Source organism: Pteropus medius, unplaced genomic scaffold (genome assembly GCF_902729225.1).
Source record: "Pteropus medius unplaced genomic scaffold, Ma_sr-lr_union100, whole genome shotgun sequence".
In the NCBI taxonomy this organism is placed as follows: Eukaryota; Metazoa; Chordata; class Mammalia; order Chiroptera; family Pteropodidae; genus Pteropus; species Pteropus medius.
The window spans coordinates 20,185,369-20,191,231 of NW_024350319.1; the positions used below are offsets into that span (position 1 = coordinate 20,185,369).

The window sequence follows — 5,863 nt, forward strand, 5'->3', positions numbered from 1 at the left end:
AGGAAACGAACCTAGGAGGAAAAGCCTTGGGATTAAGTTCTGAATTTCTCTGATTGGTTCCCATATCCATTTGTGAACTAGAGGAATGCTGAACTCTCATTGGCTAGGCCTGGGTCACAGGCCCACCTCTGAGGACAGAGGAAGAATCAGCTTACTTAAATGATATGGAACAACTGAGCTCAGGTAGATCTCTTAGCAAAATATCGATGCTGTTTTCAGAAAAAAAAAAAAAGATAAAAATAGAATTAAAATGAATAAAAATATCAAATCTCTACTACAGGCCTTTCTCCTTCCTCGGCAATTGACCAGAGGGTACATGGAATAAACTGATCTAGATTGCAATGATTTATTAAAAATGTCATGCCTATTCAAATCGCCCTATTCAAACTGACAACAATTTATAAAACTTGACTATATCCAAAAGCCAGCACTCCAGTGAAAGGGTAATGCAATGTATTATTAATACATATTAATAATTAATAACTACTCTTAGGGTTACCCTGCTCTTACTTAGTAGAAGATGTTAGATGATAGACGAGCAATTGATCAAAAGGTCAGAGGGCTTGCATGCATTCTTGTGATGTAGCAAGCACTGGAGAACTGCTGTGAATATCCTAGGAATTCTACTTAGGTATCAATAAAGCAAGATTTTGGTTTCCAAACATTGACCCTAGTTCTAGTTTAGTGAACTTTAAATTTTCCATTCTCATTTAGTTTCAGTATTTTCAAATGGAGGTTAATGGAAGGAGATGACCCAAAGGATAAGGATGGAAAAGATAATTTTTTTTTTTTTACCATATACCTTGTAATATACATGTAATACAAACACAAGGATGAAAAGTATGCTGATATAGTGTAAAGTTCTATTAACTTGTGAGGCTAAAGGGAGAACACGTAACGAGATCAGGATGTGATTTCAGATTTAGCTTCCTCTTACTTGGATATCCCAGGGAATTCGGGAAAATTCAAATTCAGACCCAACCAACATGAGCACCTTCTACATGCCAGGCACTATGCCGGTGCTTTCCCAAGCACGGTCCCATTTCATCCTCACAAATATTCTGGAAGAGGATAATACTCTCCCTCTTCTAAAGAAAAGAAAATTGAAATCAGAAAGGTCAAGATTACAGAACTTCTCAGTGGTGGAACTAGGGAAATGGACCCAAGTATACTACCTCCAACTCTCTCCACTATATCCCTCTCTTTCCAAGACAAAATACACCTTTGATCTAGCTGGATTTTTTTTTTTTCAATTACTATAGGTAATGAGTACCTTATTATTATTATTTTTTTTTGAACATAGCTTTACTTAACAGGAGCCCTGAACTCTACCTTCCCACAAAGGCACAGTATATTACCTAATTCATAGAAATATGGCATACTAAGTCCATGACTTCATGGGAGGCAGTGGGTACAACAGACAAGGAGTAAAGAGGAGCATCAGTGTGTGAATCACTGGGACCCCAAGACTGAGGTGAGTCAAAGGCAGAGCTGGTATCCAAAATGGAACTGCCCCAGATACATGGAGGGATGGTGGCAGTGAAGCTCCTATGTCGGTGAAGTTGTAATGAGAAAAGCTTTTTGTAAAATGCAGTAAGCAGAAATTAAGGGTGAAGCAATAGGTCCAATTTAGGAAAGAGTCTGGAGAAGAATTTGATTTGTGTAGTAAACGGAGGATAAAATGACAAGGGAGATAGTTTTGAGTTATTTAAATAAATGATATTTACTGAACCTATTACCTCAGGAATTTTTGGGGTCATAGTAGAAGCAAACCGGGTGTTTGGGCTCTACATGGCTTCACCAGCATGGACACTGCCCATGGCCACCTCTGTATGGAGGAGCCCTGATTTTAGGTGGTCTTTGTCTACCAGCTGCTTTAATTTCCTTCCTGCTCCTTGTTGTCATCAAGGAGGGCCAAATTCACTTAGAGATTAGGCTAGGTAGGAGACTCAACCATTTGCATTGGTAGCTGAGCTCCCTTGACAGTTTTGATTCATTCAATAAGTAATCTTTTAGGGAAGAAACATATAACTCTGCTGATTGGAGAAGAAGGATGCACAGAGTTAGGGAGAAGTTTGAATGTCTTATCTGAGAATAGAGTCGTGTTGCCTTTAGATGGCGCTGTCCCAGTGAGATGGAGAACTCCAAGTCCTGAGAAGGAGGGATGATACCTGGCATGTAACAGCATATGCAGTCAGGAGAAAGGAAGGAAGGGAGGAGGGAGGAGGGAGAAAGGAAGGAAGGAAGGAAGGAAGGAGGAAAGAAGGAAGGAAAGAAGAAAAGAAGGAAATAAGGAAGGGAGGAAAGAAGGAAGGAAGGAAGAAAAAAGTGAGGAAGGTAAAGACAGGAACAAAGTTAGATCTTTGACTTTAAGCTTGATTATTTCAGCTGTAAAATTAGAGCTGGTACCGCTGATTAGAACGGGGTGGAGGCACATGTAGACATCTACCAATATTGTCTTCTGAGCTGGATGGCTAGGAGGAGAAACAGAAAGAGAACAGCCCTTTAGGGCAGGAGGGTAAAGTAGTCTTTGCTCAGCGCAGGTGGGGACTGGGGCACCTTTGTCAATGACCTTCGATAGTGCACCCTTGGGATGCTGTGGAGCCCTTTGGATTTTAGGTGCCTGGGCTTCTTCACCAGCTGCAGACGTGTACCTTCACAGTTCCTTCATGCGATTCCTTTGTAATAATCTGGATTAGGACATCAGAAGACCTGGGTTTAGATGTGACATTGTTACTGAGCAAGGGCTCGCTGCCTGATGCACATAGAAGCCAATACTGTAGTATCAACTTTTGAGAAAGACAATAAAAAAAAAGAGTGCTTTAATATTCAAATTTGGCCAACAAGGAGACAGGAAGCAAGGCTCAAATCCGTCACCCCAATCTAGAATTCCTGGCAGGATTTTAAGGGGTTTCAGCAGCAGATATCCCTGGACAATGAAACCTTCACTTCTGAAAGTGTTCCAGCTCAGGTTCCAGTCCCATCCTGGGTCTTCAGTTCTGTCGTGAGGGGAGCAATTAAGGCTTCACTTGTGAGTTATGTGCCCAAGGTTTAAACTTTGATTCTGGGTCTTGTTAGAAACAGGATAGGACCAGTTTGAGCTAGTTCTGCGGTTAAAACATTGCCATGGACTTTAGGAAAGTTACTTAACCTCTGTGAGCTTTTGTTTCCTCACCTATAAAAGGCAGGTAAGACAGCTTTTATAAGGCAGTTGTTAGGATTCAATGCTAATTTGCATGTAAAAACGCTTACTATAGTGACTTAGCTGTTTGGAAAATCTTAGTTATTAGAAGACAGAGCATTGGGCAACACAAGGAGCTGCGATTTTAGAATCAGACGCTTGGTTTTGAATCTAGGATATTCTATCACTAGCTTGTTACTTCAGGCAAGTTATCTAAAACCTCTGATCCATATCTTATCTTTAAAATCAAACTTCCCAGTGTTGAGGTGTGAATAATTGAGATACTCTAAGTAATAATTGTTACAATTGATTTAACAAACATTTATTGAGCTTCTAATATATGCCAGAGCACTTGAAATGCAAAAAATAAAATACGGTTTCTGATCTCAAGAAACTCACCATCTAATGGAAGAGATAGATTATATACAAAGAAATACAATGAGGCTTAGAGTGCTAGCAGAGGTAGGTACAAAGTGCTAGTGAACATAGAAGTTACATTTCAGCATTGTTATGAGGAGCCTGTATTCTCCAGGTAGAGAGATGGGGAGATCATTCCAAGCAGAAGGAAGAGCAGTGAAGGACATGGTGCAGCAGCGTTTCTCACTGGGCAGCTGGGAGGTGGAAGGCCACTGGGACTGAGAGAGAGAAGAGAGGCAACAGGAAACTTTCTGCAGGGTCAGATCACATTCTCCTGTGTTAAATAACAGAATTCAACTGAGTATATTTTAAAGATCTCATTGACTTCAAGCAAAGATTCATGAATCAAAGAGCATCCTGTCTAGCAGATAGAAAGGAGCTCCGAGGAGCTGTACAAAACCAAAGACTTTTTATTAACAGAAGGGAGCAGGAACAGGGAACAGGAATTTATATTGAGGGGGAAAAAAAAGGAGGTTATTTTGCTTTAGGGCATGACTAGGGTCTATCGGACAGATGACCTAACTGGTGCTAATCATAAGCAACTTTGTTTTGAGTCTGTCCTCTTGTTTTTAACATCTGCTCAGAAATTTGAATTTTCATCACAATATTTATCTTAACTTGATCTCTCTCTGATATACCATGATCGATTGGTTTGTAAAATGAGAACTCTGCTACCCAACTGATTTTTTTTTCTAATCTGGAGAGATTTTCCAGATTTCTAAAGAATGGGAGTTTGCTCATAGAGTAACTGGTCTCTCCTGTATTGTTAGCATCCCTGACATAGAAATACACAAAGGATGACAACATCTGGAATTTTCTGTGCAGGCTATTTATAGAACAAAGACAGACAGGTTATAGGTGCCCTATTATTCCCCCAGAATGACACCCCAATTCATTCATTCACTCATTCTTCAAAGGCTGCTTGGCCCTGCTCGGACTGTCAGTTGGGGCTGACATACTCCCTTCCCCAGATGTCGAGCTGCTTCATAATCACCAAGCAGCAGCACCTCACACTGTCCCATTAGAGAGGCGTGTGCAGCCCGCTTGTTGGGCATGTTGATGCAAGCTTGGGAAGGAAAATATAATTCACTTTTGCCAGTGACAGAAATGTTAACACTTACTTGAAATAGCTGATAATCTGACACAGGAGAGTTAAAGGATTACTGTATTTCATTTGGCTAATAAGAAAAGCTGTTTAAAAGCTACATTAAAAAGACTTAATGTATGGTGACTGAGCACTGCTTTAATGTATTCTGTGTCATCAACTATTAGAATGCTTTTTCCCCTCTTATTATGTGACCACGGATTTCTGCCTCTTTCTCTGGGAAGAGATAATAGGAAGCAACATCCATTCACAGAGATTGTTCAAAAAACATTCATCTAATAAAATTTTCCTTTTTTTATTATTTATTATTATTTATGCCTACTGCACCTGGTCTTTCTAAGTGGTCTCCCATCCAAGTACTAACCAGGCCCAACCCTGCTTAGCTTCCGAGATCAGACATTGGGCGTGTTCAGGGTGGTATGGACGCAGACCATGAACCGTAGCTCCACTGGGGTGTGAACCCAGGACCTTCTGCGTGTAAAGCAGACGTGCTAACCGCTACAGAATGGAACCATGTCCTAACAAAATTTTCTTGAGCACCTACTGTGTGCTAGGTGCCACAGCATTCAGTGGAGAGTCGAGGACAAAAGAGACACAGTCCCTGACTCTGAAGAGTGACATGTTTTTGGAAAGAATTGATTGGAGATGACAGTGGACAAAAAAATTTTTTTTTAATTATGTTTGTGATTTAGTTGATATATGAAATAGTCATATTTGATCCTCATTTAATAGGTAGAGAAACTGAGACCTAGAAAGGTAAGAGACTTGCTGAGGGCACATAGGCTAATTAATGGGGAATCGAGGTCTGGGTCCTTGAATTTTTGCTTCTCGCTTTGATGCTGGAACACTATTTCCTGCAGTCCCATTTTCCCTATGGTTGAGGATGGACACTCTGTGTTTACAACCCTCCCTCATGATGGCATATTTGTCCCTCCTCAAGAACCCCATCTGTATTAAGGGTAGAAAGCTTGGCAATGGTTTCTAAGGTCTGTGACCAGTGACCAGACACACTTTGGTTAACCTTATTAAGAGTTACCATGTGTGACTGGACTTTGTAACCATGTAGTGCAGTTTGGACTTAAGGGGTGCCTACTGGTCCTACTGTACTCTCTCAGGAAAGGCCCTGAACTGCAGAAGAACAGACAGAATTGGCCCCAGAG

The 5,863-nt window shown here is 40.7% G+C and overlaps 1 pseudogene; it reads right to left on the bottom strand.

The window, feature by feature from the left end:
* Window positions 1-5,018: 5,018 nt before the first annotated feature.
* LOC120583497 (uncharacterized) lies at window positions 5,019-5,134 on the bottom strand (annotated as a pseudogene).
* Window positions 5,135-5,863: the final 729 nt, after the last annotated feature.